Consider the following 14,800-nt stretch of genomic DNA (forward strand, 5'->3'; position numbering starts at 1 on the left):
TTAATGGTCCTAGTGGGCATATTTGGAGAACCACCTCAGGTGGTTTCCTAAGGTTGTTTCTATGGATTAGCATGCTGTGTGACCCACCCCGTGTATTTCATTTGCAATGTTTTTCTAGTTGTGTGAAAGCAACCTCTGTCAACTTTAGCACACAGAACACGACTCAACCTACTCCAAAATTTATCAGATTTTTTTTTTATTTCTGCATCAAAGAATAAAGAATGGCTCTCTCTGGCCAGTGAAGTCATAAATCAGGGCAGGCACTGTGAGGAAAATAAATCCATAGAGGAGTGGGAGAGTGTTAGCAAAACAGAAACAGAGAAGGAATGTTTCATAATTGGCATATCAAAAGGCAACCTTCAAGTGTCTTAGCAATATTTATACGAAAATGTAAGTCATGTGTTTCCTTTATTCAGGCAATTCCACCCCCCCCCTAGGAATACTAACAGTAGAGGTTTAGGAAAGTAACTTGGCTTTTGGTCATTGTGAATATTTATGCTTACCTACTTTATTACTTATGCCTATACATGAAATTGCCTGAAAATCATAGAGTGGAGTAGAGTAGAATCAAAGAGAACAGAACAGAACAGAATAGAAATAAAATATCATTTTCTTCTGCTATCTGAAATGCATAAATATGTGTTCATCTTTTTCTTTGCAGGAGTTCCTGCATTATTTCGGGAGAGAATTCCTCCAGTGCATATGTTAATCGTAAATATAGCCCAACCTAAGTTGATGAAAAGTCCTACCAATGGGGAGGCCTGAGAGGAGAAAAATGTCGAAGACAACCCAATGGTGAGTGCACCCATCCATCCCTTCACCTTCCAAGCCAAGCTCAAAGTACCTGAAACAGGGGTGGAAGGGGAAGTTGAAGCAGTCGTGGACACCAGCTACACTCGATACTTAATCAGCATGTCGATTGTAAACTACGCATACACACAAGACCTCTAGCCTGGTGTGATGGTGGAACAATACACGTGGTGTTATGTGGACTATCAGCAAGACAACTGGTCAGACTTGCTGCCCTTCGCTGAAGTGGCATACAACAATGCGGTCCACAGGAGCACTGGATTAAACCCTTTCCAGATTACCAGTGGCATGGAATTTGTTCCAATGCCTGAGCTACCTAGAGAACCTCCCTCCTCCATGTCTCTGAATGAATGGATGGACACGCTAAGAAAGGATGGGAAAATTACGAAAAAGCTCTAGGAGATGCGGCAGAAATCTACAAGAAACAAGCTGATAAACACTGCTCACTCCCACTCCCCTTTCATGTAGTGGACAAAGTTTTTATATCTACCAATTACATAAGATTAGGAATGCCTAGCAAGAAATTTGGCCCAAAATTTCTAGGTCCATTCCCAATAGTGAAGATAATTAACCCAGTTACAGTTCAACTCAGTCTACCCAGAATTCTAGGGAAGATTTACCCAGGATTTCATTGTAGCTTGTTGAAACCAGTAATTGGGTCCAGCATAAGATCATTCACACAAGCTCCCCCTCCTCCTGTAGGGGTAAAAGGAGAAACACATTATGAGGTGAAAAAATCTTAGACTCCAGGCTGTATAGGGTCGCTTACAGTATTTAGTGCATTGGAAGGGGTACCCTTTGTCCGTAGCCACTTGGGTGAAAAGCTGGGACCTAAAAGCAGCTAAGTTAGTAAAACAATTCCATGATAAGTTTCCCGATAAGCCAAAGGATCTCCTTGGGGGTGGGGGAGAGGTGGTTAATTTTGTTATGTTAACTTTTATGTTATTCTCTTTTCAGGAAACGTTTTTCTTCTGAGGAGAGGCCGCCTGTCAGGCCTGCAGCCGGTTCCTTTTAGGATCTTTGGCCTGCCACACTCTCTCTTATTTTACTATGCTGTTTCATTAGTGGGGAATTGGGAGGGGGAATAGTAAGTTGTTGTCAAAATAAAAAAAATCCTTTCTAGAAAGCCAAGGTCATTCTTTGTCTTCGCATCTCTGAGCCTGACCAGAACTGGAGGGGTGGAAATGCCAGCGAGGCAGTGGAAGATTGGACCATGTGATGGACTTGTGATGTGGGGGCAAGATCATTTAGATTTTTTATTTAGATTTATTAGCATTTATAGGCCGCCCTTTCCCTGAAGGGACTCAGGGCGGCTTACAATAGTAAGGGAAGGGGAGTGAAAGACAAAATACAGGAAAAAAAAAATTGTGAGATAACTAAAAAGTACTAAAACACAACATTCACTCAGCATTCGGGAGGGGCAAGAAATTTATCCCCAGGCCTGATGGGCTAGCCAGATCTTGAGGGCTGTACGGAAGGCCTGGACTGTGGTCAGGGTACGAATCTCCACGGGGAGATTGTTCCATAGCGTCGGAGCAGCAACTGAGAAGGCTCTCCTCCGGGTGGTCGCCAGTCGGCACTGACTGGCGGATGGAATACGGAGGAGGCCCGCTCTATGCGATCTGATGGGACGCAGGGAGGTTATTGGCAGGAGGCGGTCTCTCAAATAGTCAGATCCACTACCATGGAGCGCTTTATGGGTGGTAAGTAAGACCTTGAATTGCACCCGGAGATCTACAGGCAGCCAGCGCAGCTCGCAGAGGATAGGTGTTATGTGGGTGAACCGAGGTGCTCCCACAATCACTCGCGCGGCCGCGTTCTGTACTAGCTGAAGTCTCCGGGTGCTCTTCAAGGGCAGCCCCATGTAGAGCACATTGCAGTATTCCAGCTTAGAGATCACAAGGGCTCGAGTGACTGTCAGTGAGAGCCTCCCGATTCAGGTAGGGCCGCAACTGGCGCACCAGGCGAACCTGGGCAAATGCCCCCCTGGTCACAGCTGATAGATGGTGATCAAAACTCAGCTGTGGATCCAGGAGGACTCCCAAGTTGCGGACCCTATCTGAGGGGTATATATTTTGTCCCCCCAGCCTGATTGATGGTACGGTGGTCAAATTATTGGGAGGAAAACACAACAGCCACTCGGTCTTGTCTGGGTTGAGCACCAGTTTGTTTGCTCTCATCCAGTCTTTAACAGCTTCCAGACCCTGGTTCATCACGTCCACCGCTTCATTGAGTTGGCACGGGGCGGACAGATACAATTGTGTATCGTCCGCATATTGGTGATACCTTATCCCGTGCCTCCGAATGATCTCGCCCAGCGGTTTCATGTATATGTTTAAATAGGAGGGGGGACAAGACCGACCCCTGTGGCACCCCATATGTTAGGGGCCTCGGGGACGATCTCTGCCCACCCACCAACACGACTGCGACCTGTCCGAGAGGTAGGAGGAGAACCACTGCAAAACAGTGCCACCCACTCCCACCTCCCGCAGTCGTCGCAGAAGGATACCATGGTCGATGTATCGAAAGCCGCTGAGAGGTCAAGGAGAACCAGGATGGACGCAAAAGCCTCCATCCCTAGCTCTCCAGAGATCATCGGTCAATGCGACCAAAGCGGTTTCTGTGCTGTAACCTGGTCTGAAGCTGGACTGGAAGGGGGTCAAGATAGTTTGCTTCCTCCAAGGTACGCTGAAGCGGAGGGCAACCACTTCTCAACAACCTTCCCCACAAAGGGAAGGTTGGAGACTGGGCGGTAGTTATTAAGAACAGCTGGATCCAAAGACGGTTTCTTCAGAAGGGGTCTCACCACCGCTGCCTTAAGCTCAGTGGGAAGTGCCCCTCCCGAAGAGATGCAACACAACCGCTGGATCCAGCCCTCGTGTCACCTCACTGCTGTGGCAACCAGCCAGGAGGGACATGGGTCCAGTACACAAGTGGAGGGTACTCACAGCTCGCATAGCCTTGTCCACATCCCCAGAGGCAACTTCCTGAAACTCAACCAGAGATGGTTTGCCAAGTCTTTCCCCTGTGTCTCAGCTGGCTCTGCAAGAGTGGAGTCCAGGTCCGCTCGAAACCGGGCAACTTTGTCCGCCAAGAACTGAACTAATCCTCAGCCTTACCCTGTAAGGGTCCCCCGTCTCCCTCCTATTTAGGAGGGAGCGGGTTATCCTAAACAGGGCTGCTGGGCGGGACTCGGCGGACGCTACCAAGGAGGCAATGTGTGTTCTTTTTGCCGATCTTAAAGCTCGAGTATACTCCTTGGTGCATGCTGTTACAAGTGCCCGGTTCAATTCGGACCTGTCTGATCTCCACAAGTGCTCTAGGCGTCTCCTCCGGCGCTTTATCTCCCGGAGCTCCTCGGTGAACCAAGGAGGCCTCCGGGGGCCGCTGACCCGGAGGGGCCGTAGTGGCGCAATCTGGTTTAGAGACCCCGAAGCTGCCGAGTGCCAGGCAGCGACAAGGTCTCCACCGAACTGTGGGCGAGAGGTATCTGGAATAACCCAAGCTCCGTCTGGAACCCTAACAGGGTCCATCAGTCGTTGGGGCGGAACCACCTGGTCGGTTCCTCCTCCCTACGGTGGGGGTTTGGCCTCCGGAAGTCTAGTCTCAGTAGGTAGTGGTCTGACCATGACAGGGGTATGATCTCATTACCCCTCAGACCAAGATCATAACTCCACTGCTCCGAGAGGAATACGAGGTCGAGCGTGTGACCCGCCTGAGTGGGTTGGGCCTCGAATTACCTGAGTCAAGCCCATGGCTGTCATGGAAGCCATGAACTCCTGCGCTCCATCAGAGCGTTCACCGAGCGAAGGCAGGTTGAAATCACCCAGCACCATAAGTCTAGGGAACTCAACCGCCAGCTCGGCTACTGACTCGAGAAGCGAGGAGAGGGCTGTGCAACGCAGTTGGGAGGCAGGTACGTAAGCAACAACCCACTTGACCCTCTGAGGTCCAGCTTCACCAGCAGGGACTCACACCCGACAAGCTCCGGAGCAGGGATCCTACGAGGTACTAAAGACTCCCGGGCTACTACAGCCACACCGCCACCCCTTCTCTGGGCCCTTGGCTGATGCAGCACCTGAAATCCATCTGGGCACATCTCTATGAGGGGGACTCCTCCCTCCGTGCCCAGCCATATTTCAGTAATACATGCCAGGTCTGCGCCCTCATCAATTATCAAGTCCCGGATGAGGGGGGCCTTATGAACCACAGACCTGGCATTTAGCGACAGCAGCCTGAGACCAGGGTCCTGATTACTCGCGCCATCTGACCTTGGAGTGGGACTCCTAGGGCCGGAAGGAGGGATCTCTGTAATATAGCGAACCCTCCTTCCCCAATGATGGCCTGCCCTAAAGTCCCCGCCATACTCTGCCTCTCCCTGTTATGACCGCAATGCTCCGACCCCTCTCCCGTGGATATGGCCCCCCCCAACCACCCCAATGGCCCCCATATAACCCGCCAGGTCCTCCGAATCACTCATACTCAAAACTCTCACACAAGCAGTCCTCACTAAAAGAATTAAAACACAAATACAGCTAAATAAAATAAAAGTGAGATCATTCATGCAACCAGACAATCCCATGCACTCGACATACCAGTTAAAATAAGAAATGATAGGGTTGTGCAGGTTCAAGATAGTATTAAGTTCGTAGTAGTCCAACGTAATAATCCACCCTCTCCTGAGGGGGGGGGGTTTACACCCTAATGGGGGGCTCCACTCTTCTCCTTCTTCTATGCCCCAAAGAAAAGTCCACAGCTGGAAGGTCAAAGTTCGATAGTATAAAAGGCAGTCGTGTGTAATAAAGGGAAGGCAAAAATGCCTGATATTATAAACAAAGATTGTTCAGTCTTATTCCCCTTAAAGTCCCAGAGGAAATCAGCGGACCACATAGGAGAAAGTCTCTTTCCTAGGGTATATAATGTCCATAGTCCGGGGGGCCAAGATCTAAAGCTGGCCCAGCTGCTCAAGGCAAAGGGGAGGAAAGCGATGGTTTTCTTGATACCCAAACCTTGTCCCTACTGCTGCCATGATCTGTTGTTCCCAATATTCCTAATAACAATAACAAAGGAATAATGATTGAGGCAGCTGCGATGGTAAATGGGACAAGGCTGGGGGGAGGGAGGGGCGTCCAGACCTTCTTCCTCCTCAGATTGAAACGTCCTATTCAGGGCTCCGTCTTCCGTCCTCCGTTCAGTCCCCTAGCCAAACAGGCAATCGGCCCAGGGACCCTAGGAGTGGACAGGCAGCTGGCAGCAGAGTCAACAGGGTAGAACGGGGGGGGGGATGGTCCGAGGGGGGGGCTACGAGATGGTAAACGCAGCCAATCACCCCAACCACCCCAACCACAACTCCCAATGGTCTTCAGCAAGTTAATCCTCGCCTTCAAGATGGTAAAAAGATGGTAAAAAATTAATTAATTGAGCCCCCCAAGCTCTCGCACCACTCCAAGCCTGTCACGACCAGCAGGGAGGGGGGGAGCGCCAAGAAGTTGCAAAACGCTGAAATTATCAGCGCGGCGTCGCCATCTTCTCTCCCGCGCCGCAGTCGCCGGACCAAGCCGCCGCAGTTCGTTACTCAGGGAGACAGCCACAATCAGTTACCGGTAAAATGCTGAGCCTTGTAAAAATCCTGGGACCAAATCCTTCCAGGGGGCTCCGTTGGTAGTACGAATGGACTCCGGAGGCTCTAGATATCTTTAGTCTTTAGCACTGGCTTCTGAGGAACAAGAAGCCAGGCAGCCATCCGAGTCCGCACATGCGCAGAACTTTCACTGGGTGGGAACCCCGGGAAGCTTTCAGACTCAGGTTTCCCGCAGAAGTACCAACATGTCTCTCTTAATAAATTGGAACTCTGAGGAAAGCTCTGCCTTGGACTCTGATTTAATTTTGTATGATATTTGGAATGCTGACACTCATTTTGAAACTGTAAGTTTCCTTTCGCATCTTGTAGTTTACTTATCAATTTCTTTTCTTTTTCTTTTTTCAATTTGTAGGCTAAACAACTTCCTGATTTATTAGCATTTTCAAAAAAGTTTTGTTTTGCTCTTATGATTTGTTGCGCCAATTCTTCCTTTTCTATTAAGTTCAGTTTGTGTTTTATTATTTCCATTCACTAGTAATTCTTACTTCATCTCAGTGGATTTCCAAAGATTAACCCTCCCTTAGCATAAAGAGGTTTGTGTCCAGTCCAAACATGTTTACTTAGCATGCTCTGAATAACATGGCTGGGTCTCTTCAGAGTTGGAGCTGAGATGAACGTTTATCTTGAAGACTTAAAACCTTACTTGAGCCCTCTGAAGTCATGAGAGCATCACACTCCCTACATCATCCTTTCTTGATTTGCTCTAGGAAGAGGGTCTCTCTCTGTGGCTGCCAATGATTTGGCTTTTAATGTTGCTATGGTCCTTGCCTGCAGCCGTCCAGATGGTCCTGAGGCCAAACTGCTTCTGGAGGAGACCTTTCCAAGCACAGAAAGACTATTACAGACCTGGAGATCTCATTATCGGTGGAAACCTGCCTCTCTCAATTTCTGTAGTCCCATTTTTTACTTTAGATGAGCGTCCTGGTGATTGGGATGTCTATTATCTGTAAGTCTTTCCTTGATTGTCTTTTTATTCAGGGCAACATGGAAAGGGCAGACTTGAAGATGGGGCAGATTTAAATCCCACCTAGCCTCACACTGTTTCTCCTTGATGATTCAATCTCCTTCTAATCCCCTTCTCAAGCCCTCTGACTCTTCAGTGGAGAAGAATAGCTTGTCATACAAGGGAGTCAACCTTTTCTCCATATTTCTGTAGGTAAAGTGCACGTTGCAGAGAAGCCAATTTGGACTGAACTTAGGGAGAAATAATGCCAGGATCCTCTATCTTATAGTTGGACTAAATTCATCTTCCCATCTCATTATTCTGATGATCTGTAACACCATGCTTCATGCTTTCATTATATCAAATATAGAGAAGGTCTGTCTTTTGTCCCACCATGTCTCGCTTACCATAAATCTCCTTTAAATCCTGGGCAAGCCAAGAGAGTTTCTTGGAGAATCCCCAACAGAAAGAGTTCTGCATTCTGAGGCATTAAAAGGGCTTTTTCTAAGTGGATGTCACCCAGATATATCAGCTTAATCGTTACTATCCAGCAAAAAAATAATCTGGTCAGGCATTCAATTTAATTCTAATTTAATTTAATTTCAATCTCCTCTTAATCCTGGGCCCTTCTAGGTCAGCCAAGTGAGCTTCTTTGAGAATCCCCAACTGAAAGAGTTCCACATTCTGAGACACTAAAAGTGCTTTCCAGATTTATTGGGTAAATCATTGCGGGTCAGCAAAAGTCAATCTGGTCAGACTCTAATTTATTGGATTTATGAAGCCACCAAATTGAAAAGGACTCTGATAACATGATGGGTGAAGGGTGGGAATAAGTCCCTGAGAATGCAAGTTGTCAGCCTGTAAAGATTTCCAAGACTGGATATAATAAAGTGTGTAGCTTTAGCAAGATGATCAGCCTCATTTCCTTAACTGGAGTGAGAAATACATTTTGGAAAAGTCAATACTGACTTAAACTGAGTTCATGCTGTAAATGATAATTTCTGCACCCGCTCATAGAAAGGTGCTTCAGACTGAGGGAGAGACAACTGATTGACAGTAACCCTGTTTTCTGACAGCAGTAAAATAAATTGTATTGATCTGTTTTATGATTAACTCCTAGAATCCTGATAATGCTTTCTTAACCAAAATCTCCCCTGCTCCTGTCTAATTTTTGTCCTCCAACACATCCTCCAACAAAGACCTATTCCCAAGAACTACCAACATGTCCTGGCCTTGGCATTTGCCATTCAGGAGGTCAACACAGACCCACAGCTTCTCCCCAACATCACCCTGGGCTTCCGCATCTACCAAGAGAACCAGTATGCAAGCATGACTGAAGAGGTCAGCCTGTCTCTCCTCTCCAGCTGGGGAAAATTGTTTCCTAACTATAAGTGTGACACACAGGACAGCCTTCTCTCTGTCCTTGGGGGTCTCAACTCTAGAACCTCATACCAGATGGCAACCGTGTTTGGCTGTTTCAAAACTTCTCAGGTACTTGGACATGTAACATGATGAAAGGGGGAATGCAAATGTAATGTTGTATGTTCTGTCTTGTGTGGTTACTTCCAATAACCTGCAGAGCCAATTCTGTGACCTGTAGAAAACATCTCATGAAAGAGGAAGGTTGTGGGGATGAGGTCTAGAATAGGATAACCTACTTGTCTAGATAGTAACAAAACAGATACTATTTTCCTTGTTTAACTTCTTCCTTTTTCTCCATCCCCAACCTCCCTTCAGCTAGGGTATCGCTTCTCTGACCCTGCTCTGAGGGATAAGACTCAGTTCCCCACCTTCTACCAGATCGATCCCCAGTATCACCTGCAGAATGCAGCCATTGTCCGACTCCTTCTGTATTTCCAGTGGAATTGGATTGGGATTGTTGTTCAGAAATCAGAGAGCAGTGACCATTTCATCCAGATTTTTGATGCCACCCTGTCCCAGTATGATATTTGCATACAATTTGTGGAACAGATCTTGCCCGTAATCTCAATATTGAATATATTGCACAGGACTCAAATATATGCTTCAGACAATTTTGAACAGTGATGCTCAGGTTGTGATTATTTCTGGGGACTCCAATGCTCTGCAAAGCGTTATAGTATCCCTCTATACTTATGAAGAAGAGAACCAGGCTTCTTCTGGGAAGGTCTGGATCCTGACCACCCAATGGGAATTTTCAGCTATTGGCTATCACTACGATTGGGTGAAATTAAAGTCCCTCCATGGTGCTTTGTCTTTCACGGTCCACACAAACCCAGTGTCAGGATTCAAAGATTATCTCTGGGCTCTGAATCCACACGAACCTCACGGAAACGTCTTTCTCCCTGAATGGTGGGAAGTTGTATTTGACTGTGATATGTTGAAGGCAGGTGTGTCCTCACCTGGTGGCCGAAGGGTTTGCACAGGGCGGGAGAACCTGGACACCCTCCCGGCTTCTGTCTTTGATGGAAAGATGACTGGTTTCAGCTACAGCATCTACAATGCTGCCTATTCTGTGGCACACGCATTACAGGCTGCGTATACATGGGAATCACGACGGGTATTGAAGAGGGGCAGAAAGAAGCCACAACTGCTCTCTATGAAGCCCTGGCAGGTAACTCTCATCTTCAGGTCTTCCCTTTTGGCCAAGGAATCTTTCTTTCTCTTGGTTACCTTCACTTTGCACTAAGTATTTCTTTGTCTGGTCTACCCAATTATGGGGCAGAACATACTGCTTCCATTTCTGCCTTTCAGTCCCAATCCAGGAGCCTTCACAGACAGTGACTTTCATGACAAACTATTTTTGTGTCGAATTTATGTTTTATTCCTTTATTTCTTTGTCTGTGAAACATAAATTCTTCACTTTGCACTCTTTAGGATTTATGAACTTTTGCCTTTAATCTCCACTGTCTTGTCTAAGTACTTCCCCACCCTCTTTTTACAAAAATCTCATATCTTGAAATTTACAGAAATTTTCCCTGTTGTCTCCAGACGATTCGTAAGGGAAACAATAAAGTAAATAAGAATGAGAAAACTTAGAGAAACTTCCAAGCAGGAACATGCAATATTGATGGATCTCATTACTTGGATTAACTGCTTAACCAATGAGATTTTACAGAGGAGTCACCTGGCTCTGCAGTTTTCCTATTAATTTACTTTTTCTAGCACTTTTCTTTCCCCTTCACAGTAGCGTTTAGGTCCAATCCTTGAAGCTGAAGATGTAGCCGCTCCAGAAATGGAACTTTCATTGTCTCAACTTCCATTTCAGTTGGGATTCTGGTGTAACAACAAGTCATCGTTTAAATGGAATTAAGTCTCAAATTTAATAGGTATATTTTGCTCCCTCCACGCTTTCATTTGACATGAAAATTGTTTTTCTTAACCTTAAAGTGAAATATATTTTCCTTATTTGCCAAACATTATTTTCTCTATCAACTAAGAAAACACTTGCTACTCCAGTTCTGCAGCTGCGTATAATAAAGTAAAAGGAATAACAGATTGTCCCTTTTTTTAAACAATTTTTATTTGTTTTTAAACAAAGACAAACAAAGATAAAAATAAAAATAAAAGACCCATCTTCCATTACAAATTGTAGAAAATATGTCAGTTGGTTACAGTATTTCCATGCATCTCTTCCATAGTCACCACCTGCTTTTCATATCAAATCGCATATTTTAAATTCACCTATATTCATGTATATCACAATTATTATATCTCAACCTGAATTTGACTATAATTGTTTTTATGTCCTTTTATATATAATATTCAAAATCTAGAATAGGATTACATAATAACATTCCATTAAATCATCCTAAAATCATCCAATCACAATACAACTTTATAACATATTCTAGATAAAGCTTTTAAACCTCCTCTCATAATCTCCATATATTGTTTATGTAAAATTTCATATTATCAAACTGATATATCTATATGTGTTATCACTATTAATCATTATTTACCTATAGCTAGTAAACTACATTTAGCTTAATTTTTATTATACATTTTCATTGCATCAACCTGTATCCCTCCAGTGATAGTACAATCTTATATCTCTTGCCATTTGCAGCATTAATGTTCTAGTTACTTTCTTAATAAATCTTATATAAACCTCCCTTGGCAACATGCTGTTCCTTTTGTATCTCACAAAAGCTTGAAACCCAATATCTGCTCTTTCTATCAGTTTATCTTTGGTTCACTAGTGCTTCTATCAAGATTTCTCTCCTTATCTCTGTCAATTTTCTCTCTTTTCTTCTTCTGTGCTTTGAAGTCTGGGGTAGAGTTCCAATCTATCCATCTTCTCTTTCCATCTTCCGTTCTTGCCATTACCAACCACACTCACTTTATTTTTAGTATCTCTTTGCTTCTTTTTTCCTTCCATCTTTTGAACTCTGTCCTCCACTTTCTTCATTTGGAAAACATCCTCAATTTCTCCATCCAATTTTTCTGTTTTGTATTCCATATTCTCCAAATTCTTTTCAATTCTCTCTGTTACAGCTAACAGATTTTGAATTTCAAACATAATCATTTGCAATGTTACAGTTTCTTATTCCTGCTGGGCCATTCTTTAAATTTTGCAGATAATGCCACTATAGGGTTCAAGGCTATTTAATACACTTCAAAAAGGTTATTATCTTTCAAGTCAAAATGTTGTCTTCTCTCCAAAAGCTAGTGATAGAACTTCCAAAAGGCACCTGTATAAGCAACTTGTGCACTTCCTACTATCACTGTCAGTAAACAAGCTGAAAGAACCTTGAATCTCAAGTGATCAAAGAGAAAGAAGGAAAACAATGTATCCAGCCTCCAGCCTCTAAGTGGCAGTGTAACTGTTTTTCCTCCTGTAGTTACAACTCTCTTTAATCCTTCTTATTTTCTTCTTTATATTCCAAGATTAAGAAAGAAAAAACCCTTAAATTGAGATAAAAAACAATCCAATCAATCCAGTCAGGCATTATAAAAAAGAAGGGGAATTTTAACCCATAGATATAAGCAAAAGTGAAAAAAGAAGAAGAAAAAATTAATCCATTCAGTTTAAAAAACAGGGAGCCTCTGAAAAAGTTCCATCCGTAAAAAAAAAGAAATTAGAAACTGGATAACACACTAAGTTCAGTGCAGACCAATCTTGCCGTCTACATTCTTTTGTCTTCAATTTTAATTTAACTTAAAAAATTTTCTTGGGTAGTCTCTTTCTCTAATAATAAATTTCCTCACCAATTCAACACACTTTCTCTTTCTGATTTCTTCCCGTTCCGGAGCTGTCCCAAATTCAGCAGCTTTGTTAGCTGCATTCTGTCGCCCGACAAAAACACAGGGCTATTCCTGGATCTTTCAGGGTCTCTTAAAGGCCTATCCAGAAATGCTGGCTAATCCCTCTCTGTTTCATGTCCATTCAGAATATATTCCTTCAACATATTGCAATTTTAAAAGAAATCATCTGTTCAGTTAGCCTGCTGTTTGCTGCCATAGAAAAGGGAAAGAGATCAGTGGTAATTTTTCATTGCAGCTTGCACTATGCCTGGACTTAGCATATCACTTCAAGGTCATTTCTTCTAGCTTTGGTATGCAGCATCCCTCTGGTTGACTAGCTACAAGGGGCTGGACTGTACAGTTTTTTCAAGTTGCTGTTTTCCGTGCGCTTTGCCTCAGAGCTTGCCTGGAATTTTTTGCTTTTGGATTGTTCCTAATAAAAGTACTTTTCTCTAAATTTCTGGAGCTAAGATCTTCTTTCCTAGAAACAGCTCTGATATCTCTTTATACCAACTCTTTCCCTTTTATGAGCTTGTTCTTTGTTTGCTTTGTTTTGCAATTTCAATCACGCTTTCTTGAGAAACATGGTTTTTAACAACACTGCTGGGAATGAAGTCTCCTTTTCAGAAACTGGGATGAAATATGAAGGATTTGATACCTCACCTGGGTCGTCTTTGCAAATATTACGATCCTTCGAGAGAAAGTCTGGATGGGTCAATTCCGAGGCTCGTTCAGCTGAAGGTTTCAGCATCGATCCTGATTCCATTGTGTGGGCCACCAGGTGGGGACCAGATGCTGCTTCCAGGGCTAAGGAAACTGAGATAAGAGAAGGGGCTGTTGAGGTGAAACTGTGATCAGAATGGAGCGGAAGGAGGCACTTTTATGCAGATCCTGTAGCCGAGCTGAATGTTTCTCACCTCTCAACACTAAAATCTCTCCTTCCAGACAAAGCCTTTCTCCCGATGTGTGAAGCACTGCTTCCAGGACAGGTCAGGAAGTGGCAGAGGGGAGGCCCATTTGCTGCTATGAATGTGTTTCTTGCCCAGATGGGACCATCTCTAATCAAACAGGCAAGTTGTTCAAGAAGTCCCTCAAGCCGAATGAGGAGGTCTGGCAAGGCTTGAGGGAGAGGATTGAAGGAGAACCTGAGAAGCAATCAGTTCTGCCAAATCAGATGATGCAATGTAAAGAGTGTGCCCATTGAACTCAGCCTTTTTAAGGGTCTTCTGCTTGATTGGGGTTGACTAGAAGACCTCCGAGGTCCCTTTCAACTAGTTATTCTTTTCTGTACATTATTAGCACAGCTTTTCAGATTATGGGGGTAATTTCCATGTCTTTTAGGGGAATACCAGTCTTAGCCCTAAAGAGGACTGAGTGAATGAATGAACCAACAATGACATATATCCCAAGAGAAAGGAAGAATCTACAAATCAGATAATTGCATTGCTGTTCTGAGTTTTCTGCCTTACAAGCTTTCTTTGCTAAGAAAAAAGAAACAATTATAACCAGGTTGAAAAAGGGAGAAGTGATAGGAAAGTTTTAAACAGTTTTTTGATAGTTTCTAGGGTTTCCCACGAAGCTTTGGAAAGAACCCACAATACTTTGGTCAAACTTAATCACCTAGTTATCTACTTAATCAACCTAATCAAACTTTATCAGCCTTAATCAACCTTTCATAGGTCTCAGCAGAACTTTAGTTGATGGTTCGACCTTTCTTAACCCCATGGACCATCTTCCCACCTCTCAGCTATTATGCACGGTAGTTTCATGCCAAAATTTTAAGTTTCCCTACCAGAAGTCCCATTCCTGCTATCACATCACATTGAAAAAAATCCACTACCCATTTTTCCTGAAGGGTGTGGTATGGGGTTTAAGCTTTATTATTTTGGTGGGGTGGAGTTGCTTTGTTCTTTCAGTATTATGAATCTGCCAGGAAATTGTTAGAACTTTTGGAAAACCGAAGCCCCACTTTCTATGTTTGCTAAACTTTCCTGCAAAAATCTCTGAAGGTGAAGCAGATGAGACACATATAACAAATGAGCAGGATTGCTGGCTGACAGGACTATCGGTCCTTCTGTGGTTCCAGTAGAAACTGGGTAAACAACAGTTGGCAATCTGTCTCGCATTAAAAGCCACAGAATCATGGAATGTCTAAAGACTGGAGGAGCTTTTATTTCCTC

This window comes from Thamnophis elegans, chromosome 1 (assembly GCF_009769535.1).
Source record: "Thamnophis elegans isolate rThaEle1 chromosome 1, rThaEle1.pri, whole genome shotgun sequence".
In the NCBI taxonomy this organism is placed as follows: Eukaryota; Metazoa; Chordata; class Lepidosauria; order Squamata; family Colubridae; genus Thamnophis; species Thamnophis elegans.